This window comes from Stegodyphus dumicola, chromosome 4, assembly GCF_044657685.1.
Source record: "Stegodyphus dumicola isolate Sdum_Otavi_A_Nest chromosome 4, ASM4465768v1".
NCBI classification, from domain to species: domain Eukaryota; kingdom Metazoa; phylum Arthropoda; class Arachnida; order Araneae; family Eresidae; genus Stegodyphus; species Stegodyphus dumicola.
The window spans coordinates 561,571-570,940 of record NC_140771.1 but is presented as its reverse complement, the minus strand read 5'-3'; positions in this window follow the sequence as shown (position 1 = coordinate 570,940).

Sequence of the window (9,370 nt, the reverse complement as noted above, 5' to 3'; positions counted from 1 at the left end):
TGCATACAAAGTTCAAAAACATAAAAATTTCCAAAAGTGTCCAGTGAGGGATGAAACTAAGATATCGTTATTCAGTAGTCATGGGCGAAAATATGTAAGACGTAGAATAGGAGAAGAGCTACATCCTGACTGCATTCAAGCAAATGTGATGAACCCAGTTAGTGTTATGATTTGGTCATGCATGTCAGCAGATGGTATTGGTCGTCTTCATGTCATCGATGGGACAACATGGACCTTATAAGATATAGACTAAACCAGTGGGCGGGGCGCGCGTGACCGGCATGTCGGCAAGAAAGAGTAGGGACGATCTGGTTTACTTTAATACTGAAACCTATGGCATTTGTATCACATAACTCTTTTTAATTATTAAATGTGATACATTGTATAAAGATGAGATTATGAAAGCCACAGTGTTTTCCAAATAGGATTTAATGTATCTCATTAAAGCACTTTTTACTGCATTTCGCGTATTTTTTTTTTTTTTTCACGCGTAATTCTTGTACAAACATCTTTACTTTGGTAAAACGATAAAAACTCTAAGCGCAAAATTTATGAACTTAATTTTGCGTAAAAATAAAGTACAGTTAAATAAGGTTGATAGTACGCGATGCTTTGAAATAAATAATGTACAATTAAACAAGATCTGATATTTTTTTTTTTTTTTTTTAATTTTATTGAACATTTTCAGGCAGTGATTTTCTAAACTATGATGACATTACAAAACTATCATATTTATTTGATTATATGATCATTAAATTATTAACATTAAAGTGGATTAGTTATTTTAATAATTCATAAAATTCGGAGCATAAAATGTTTTGAGCGTAATGAAGGAAAAAAAAATATAAAATAAAATCTAGAAGCACTCTTCTTTTAAAGTTTTGTGTGTTACCTATATTTATTGAATATCATGTTCTTCGCTCGTAAACCACATACATTTGAAAACAGCATACCATTAGAATTTCCGCATTGTAGATAAAACTGTTATTTTCCGTACAGTGCTCGCTCTGAACTGTTTGAGTTTGTTAATCGAAAATTCGTTAAAGTTTTACAAAATATGGAATAGATTAAAATAAATTCGAAATTCGGCCGTCCAGATGCCTACATTCGGATGGAGGATTACATTATTCATAATTTGATGGCTCTAGATACTGTCGTTTTTGTCACAGTGCAAGAAACATACATGTATTCATGCAGATTCTTCATTATTTAATTTCTTTACATATAATACAGGGCGATAATATTTGGTAACAAAGGAAACATTTATAGTAAAACAGTGCAAAATGCCGCTTCGAAACTAACAGCCTTTCTAGGCTACCTTCCTTTGGGCTAATAAATTAAATTAACAGTAAATAAAAAAAATCTTATACAGAACTCAAAATAAATTTTAAAAATTATCACTATAAAATGCAAGCAAAATTAATTATTACGGTTAAATACAATTTTAATATTAGAATTAAATGCATAAAATTTTTTAAGGAGTCAAAAGTCTTTATCACTATGATGTATTATGAAATATAATTGAAATAAAATTCCTTTATAGAAATTGTGCTATAATACTCATCTATAATTTTAAAAAAGCAGCACAATTTAGAATTTTAAACAAAACTTTCAAAAATTCGTTTTTAAATATTTTAGTATTTTTTACTTATTTACACCAATAAAAGCATAAAAATTGCAAGAGAAAATTGCTTGACTGAAGTTTTCTATTAGTTCAGATTTAAAATATTATTGTCTAAAAAGAAGTAGTTACAAATTTCCTTACAGCATAGGAAAAGCCTAAAAAAATATCCAGTCCTCAAAGCATGCAATAGCTTTATAATTATTTGGAACGTTAATTATGCTTGATAAATATGCTAAATTTTTAAAAAATCAATCTCAATTTCAAAAATAAAAATATGGAGAAATTCTAATTTGTGAAATGAGGCGCTACAACCAGCTTTTTCTTGGCAATTATACACGCTGCAATAGGCAACCAATGTTAAATTTCTGCAAGTCGTCCCTACTCCTCCGGATGTGATCAAGGTGACAGCCGGCAACGCCTCAGACAAGGAAGAAAACCCGTTTCGGTTAGTCTATTTCTTAGAAGGTCCACGAAGATGATAGCATGACAATATCAACGATGTGTGATGTGGGTATCTTATGCTTTAAAAGAGCAGAATAGGCTTGCTAGAATTTCGGCATTTTATACTCTGCTCAACAGTAATCAAAAAGCTCTGTTTTTGAAATAACTTATCACTGGAGATGATATGTGGATAATATTCAGTACCATTATAAGAATAAATAGGTCGTGGAGTAACTTCGAGCAGAAGGTTTTCGTTCCAAAATGTTATGCTATGCTATGCTTTGTATACTGTGGGTAAATACTTGCCACCAAGTCAGACAATAAATTCAAAAAAATATTTTCCCCAGATGTTGGTTTTAAAGCAATATTACTTAATTTTAATGTAATTAATTTCAACATAAAATTTCCCACCAGGAAATAAGTTTGCGAATCAATTAAATACCATTTCTTGATATTTATGCAGACAGAAGAAGGATAGAGATAGGCTTACAGCATTTATGGTCTTTGCATGTTAAATGAGGCAATCTAGTCAATCCTCAAGATGTTTGAGAATCTGAAAAGAATAAATCATAGCAATAAGTGTACATTATTAATGTTTATTATTTCGAGAACTGTATTACACATTGAGCCGAAAATGGGTTTGCATCTCTAAGTAAATCCCCGGCTTCCCGTAAGGGTTAAATTTTCCTCTTTGCTTACATATTTCACTTAAATACGGATTAATGAAAGCTGAAATATATCTCCAAAAAGTCTACAAGAACGTTTATCGTACTTATTGCGTTATTCTCGGCAAAGGTTTTGCCATCAAAAGAATGATAAATGCGTATAAGCTTTGTTTTTATTTCCTTGTAAGAAAGTAAAAAGGAAATACTGCAATCGCGAAAAGTTTCAGCCATTATATTTCAACGCAAATATCCATTTTCACCGCTATCGAATGCAATTTAACGATGTTTTGCGTGATATCTGTAGGTATGGACCGGATAAAAGACTTTTTTTCCCCCAAAAAATTGTAAAACTACTTTAAAACTTGTTTACCTTTTAATTGTAAAACTTGTTTACCTTTTAATTGTAAAACTTGTTTACCTTTGAAACAACAGAATTCTGAAGAGAATTTTTCGTGGTGTCTGTGTGTACGTACGTACGTACCTGGCATAACTCAAAAACCAGTAGCCTCAGAACGTTACAATTTTGTGTATAGGACTGCTATAACATGTAGATGTGCACCTCGTATTTTGGTTGCAATCGGCCGCACCAAAAGTATATATATATATATATATACAGGGTGATTATAATTAAAGTTTAAGTTTCAAAACGCTATAAAAAAACCACTGATGAAAATGATGTGAAATTTGAAAGGAATGTTATTGAAGAAGGCGGAAAGCGTATGGCAGAAGAAAAAATTTAGTTTCAAAAGTTAGCAACAGATGGCGCTGTAAGCGGCAAAATCACGACGAGAAACGAGAAGCGATTCGTAAAACAATGGCTAAGGTGGAAGTTACACATTAAAATGCATTGACAAATTAGAATTGTTGAATAATTTTATTTGCATGACTGTACATATCACATCGAAAGGGACAAATCGGTTTCAAGAGTTTTGCGGCGACATACCGCATAAGAACCATTCATTAAAGAAGTTCGGAACTGTCGCGAGACTGGCACAAAACATGTTCATTATGGTGTTGTGTGCAACAAGTTGAAAGCGACAAACAGCATGTTCCACAACGGATCGCAGTGTCTCCGGGGTGATGTTCAGAATGTGTTGCGAAATGCGTGCCTTTAATTCCGCTAAATTTGCAATTGGAGCACGGAACACAACATCCTTCAGATATCCCCACAGCCAGAAATCACACGGAGTAAGATCAGGCGATCGGGACGGCCAGGCTGTAGGGAAATGACGGCTGATAATTCGAGCATTTCCGAAATGGCGCCTCAGCAGCTGCTTCACGGGATGTGCAATGTGCGGAGGAGCGCCATCTTGCATAAAAATGATTTCATCCACACATCCACGCTGTTGCAGAGCTGGAATCACGTGGTTGCGCAAAAGAGACGCATACCTCTGACCAGTGACGGTTGCAGTAACAGGACCGGAAGCACCCGTCTGTTCGAAAAAATATGGTTTTAGGATAAATGATGCCGTAAAGCCTCACCATACCGTGACCTTTTCAGGATGAAGTGGTACGGGGTGCGTTGCCAGTGGATTTTCTGTTGCCCATATTCGACAATTCTGGGTATTCACGTATCCTGTCAGATGGAAATGGGCTTCATCTCTCCACAAAATTTTCCACGGCCATTCATTATCCACTTCCATGCGAGCCAGGAATTCTAACGCAAACGTCTCCCTAGCTGTCAGGTCAGGCGGAAGCAACTCCTGCACACGGCCAATTTTGTACGGATAGCATTGCAGGATGTTTCGTACAATTTTCAGCACCGTGCTCGTAGGCCTGTCCAATGTTCGGGCAATTCGTCGTGCACTGCACGGTTGCACACCACCGGCCGACCCCTCCTGTAATGCTGTGGCCACTTCTTCAACTACCGTCGAATGCACTCGTTTTCTCCCTCTACCAGATTGCACATCAAACGAACCTGTCGTTTCGAATTTTTGCATCATTTTCTTTAGACCTACGACACTCATTGGACCAACGCTTTCTTTTATACCCTTCAGTGTCCTGAATTTTTGCAGAGCTACTCTTGCACAATCATCATTCTTGTAATACAGCTTTACCAGCAGAGCGCGGTCCTGCAGTGAAACACCCATGGCGAACGTCTGAGACGCGAAATGAGGAACAGCCTGGTACCTGACGGCTTTATAACACTGAAATTTAACTAACATTTTAATTTGTCTTCTTCCGCTTGCAGCGCCATCTGTTGCTAACTTTTGAAACTAAATTTTTTCTTCTGCCATACGCTTTCCGCCTTCTTCAATAACATTCCTTTCAAATTTGGCGTCATTTTCATGAGTGGTTCTTTTTCTATAGCGTTTTGAAACTTAAACTTTAATTATAATCACCCTGTATATATATCAACTCTGTTACTCGGCTCAGTGATCTCAGTTTCTTTATTCTTATATGTTTGTAAATTGTGCATTTTTTTGCTTTAAAAATGATTGAATTATGTTGTTCTTATCTTCCAGTTAAGGTTTTTTTGTATTTAGTAAATCTGTCTGTAATAGTTTTAGAATTATCAACAATTTAAAAGTTGCTTAAGTGCCGCTAAGCCTAATAGTTTTTTCCATGGCGGCCATTGCTTGTTTACCTTTGAAACAACAGAATTTTTTGCCAATCTAGAGAAAGTAAGCTTCGCAATAACAAAGATAACGCCTTGTTTATTTATTGGGAATTATATCATGCTTAATTCATTCTGGAATTTATTCGAGGAAATAAGTTTTTAAGATTTACTTCATAATTTTCAAGACAGACATTTTAAGTTTTAATGTATTTTTGCTTTGTCGCGAAATGAGAACTGAAATAATAGAATGAGAAATACTGAATCGTCTGTGAAAAATTGTTTCTTTTTTGTTTTCTTCGCTTATATTCCTTTGTACATCGTTTTATTTTGTGCATTCTGAGTTATAATATGGACGAAGTAGAAGGCTGTTAAGTGAACCTAGCGCCAGAGTGTCGCTATGGTAAACGAATATAGTGAATTTTAAAGAGCGCATTTATTCTATTTTGGTTTATGCGCTATCGACGAAGTAGGTTTAATTCAATCCAATCAGTTTAAATGAAATGCAAGAAAAAAATGGGTATAATGTAATATTCTGTACAAGGAAGTCATGTGGTACACACATCAGATTTTTTAATTTTTATTCTTTTGCGGGCAAATAGTGATACTATACTAATAATGAATGCCAATAGTATCTACATCTGATGTTTGGGTTGCATTTACATATAGTTATTTCTATATGTATAGAATCTCATGACAAATCTCATCATCTCAGGACAAACACTCAAAACTCAGTGAACAAACTCTTAATAAATATACATAACAATATTCCATGTTACTATATTTCTGATCAGTTAGAACACATTTCAGAAATTCAATACATTAGATTTCTGGTTAACGAAACAAGGTCCCCAAGATTAGCCAAAATCAGAGTTACCCGGATTCAAGTTTAATAAGACTCAAAAGGACGATTAATCGGTATCATAATTAACAGGAAAAAATAAAAAATTCACCCACATTTTTTAGCAGTACAATTTAGAGCACAAGTTCAATTTTTATAAAAATTTAAGACAGCACTGAAAAAAAGAATACCTTTTAAATTATAAAGACACTATTTTGTTTATATTACTTTTATATTTCGACCGGAATCAAGGTAAAATAAGAGATTACTTAGCGCATGTTTAATACATTGTTACGAAAACAAGGAGGGAAGATTTTTTTTTTTCGAACAAGTGTTAATTACCACTGCGGAATGAAGCACTAATGGAATCTTCATTATTTCTATCTAAATTTATTTGATGTCACCACAAGACAGGTGATCCCTCTATCTGAAACTTTTATTTTGTAACTTCTACATCCAATCCATACAAATTATCCATACAAAGTTTGCATACAAAAATTTAACACAGACAAAAAGCGCTTTTCTAGGTACCTTTGAAAGACTCACTTATCAGAACCCTCGCAATCAGTCGCATAATGTGAAAATCCTTGAATTAAATTTAATTTTTGGATCTGCAGAATGTTGTATTTTGTGTTCCAGATAAAGTTCATATCCTGGTAGATTAAAAAAATATTTCTTGCTTAGTTTAGGAACGAAGTTATGATTGAAGGAAATGAGCGATATAAAAGCTATCACCACCTCATCCGACCATTTTGCAACATTTTTACTACACGTAGTTTTACCTGGGATACATCCTTTACAAATAATTCCGAGTTTCTAATTTGCTTAGTTTACCAAAGAGGAAAGAGCGTTTTAAATTCTAAAAATTTCCGGTTAATTGAGGCAGCTAGGCTTTTAGCTGATTGCTGGATATTCGCACTTTCAATCTTAAAATGTAAAATGTTTTGAATCCATGTGCATGGTAATTGTACTTTCACATATCTTCGAGATTAACGCTGCATTTATATATTATGTATCTATCTATTTTAGTTATCTATTTCTTCCTCTCTATCTCTTTCTCTCTATATATGTATATAATATTTTTATTATTAGTAGTATTATTATATTATTATTTTTATTAGTGGTATTATATTATTATTATTATTATTATTATTATTATTATATTATATTTTAATTTTAGCATTTATATTAATTTTTGAATTTGTTGGCACTGAAAAAGTCAAGTGGAACGAAACGTATAGTCAAAAAACATATTTGTCGAATTATAATATTTTAAATTATTCCCCCTTAATGAGTCAACCTGAAATAATGTAAACAATTATTTGCATTAAAATATAAATAATTACTTCGCATTTTCGTTAAAAATATTTATAAACATATTTAATGTATTCTAACATTTCAATTTCCATTTTACTTGGTTCTAAAATAGTTCATTATGTTTTATTTTTTAAATCCATTTAAAAATTTTTTCTAGGATACTACATTTTTTTCTTCTTCTACTCTCTCTCTCTATATATACATATGTACATAATTGGCGGAATATCTATTTTAATTACTAACATTTAACAAAACAGAAGCAAGCTTACAAGGTATGGTAGATGCAAATTTGGGAAAAATTTATTCTCTAAGTTTTTAAGTCAAGATATGCATTATCACTATATGCATTATCACTTTTGGATGAAAGTTCTAAAATCGAATTTTTCAAACAAGTTTTGATTCGCAAAGACAAAATGGAATTTAGAATGAAACATAAACATCTCTAACAAATAATACAAAGGATTACCAAATTGCTAACCACCAGTTTTTTCATCTCGTTTTGTGATATAATTATTTGCAAACAAGTGTCAAATATGATTAGGGTAAAATGGAACTTTATTACAAATAAACCCGTTGCTTCTTTAACGCAAAGCGGTGGTTTAGAAAAGAAAAAAAATAGTGTTTTGCTCTGTAGCAAGGTTTTATTTAGGGGAGTGTTGTGTTCTGAATGTGCCCGCAATTATTCTTCGAAACTTTAATTTGTAAATATCAGTGACATAATTCACGTTATTTAAAATTGCCGGAAAATCCTAACTTAGCCTTTGTTTTTGGAAAAACGAATTAAGCTGGATATAAAACTGAGTTACGATTCATTCCGAAATTTATTAAAGCTAAATGCTAAATGGAATAATTTATCAAACAGCACTTTTAAATACCAGTAGAAAATATGATTATTGGTTTTTTCCCAAATATAAATTCGGATTTCTAATAGAATTTTCTATATTTACTGCGCTGGCAAATTTCGGCATTTTAATTAACAACTGCAAATTGTTTTTGAAATAATGATTGATAATGCCAAGAATCGTCAATAAGATTCAGATTCTCTAGCTTGCTCTTCTTGACTAGTTTCCAAGTTAAGCTAGAAGCAATGCATAAATTATTACTCAAAATGTACGTCTCAGCATCACTTTCAGTATCCAAACCTTTATTCAATAGGTGTAACGTTACATACGGTAAATAAAAATAACTCCCCTTACCGAAAAGATCTCCTTTGCTGAAGAAAGACTTCATTTTTTAAAAATAAAACACAATGTCAGCTAACGGATTTAAGCGACTGCCCTAAAAATGGATGTATATAAAATTATTTTAATTTTTGTATTATTATATATTTTTATATTTTATACTATAATATTAGTTTTTTAAATAAATTAAAAGTTCAGTAATAAGATTTAAATACCTATGATAAAAACGGGTATGTATAAAACCTGAGTTAAACAACTTAGTTCAGTTTTTAATAGTGACAAATTAATATTGCTAACTCAACATTTTTACAAACTGAGTTAAAAATCAGCATAACTAACTAAAAGAAATGAAGAAACCAATGGAAATAAAGCTACTATATTTTCCGCATCCCAGTATTTATACACGAATGTCCGAGGGAACACTAACTTAATACATAAAAGTGCTAAATTTGGTCTAATATTATATGAAATAATAATACATGAAAGTGCTAAATGTGATCTGTAATATTATATATGTACTACTTCTTTTTTTGGACGTTTGATTTTTTTTTAACCTAAATGATGTTTTGAACAGAATTACATTAAACCTTTCCTTCGAATATTTAAATAAGTAGTTACAAATTAAAATTATACGTTTAGGATATAATATTTGTTTTTTAAAGTCTCAGGATATGGACACGTACATAATCAAAAGAGGTCTTTCATTTGGAGCACACTAGAAGGTTCATATTTGAATTCGGAGCT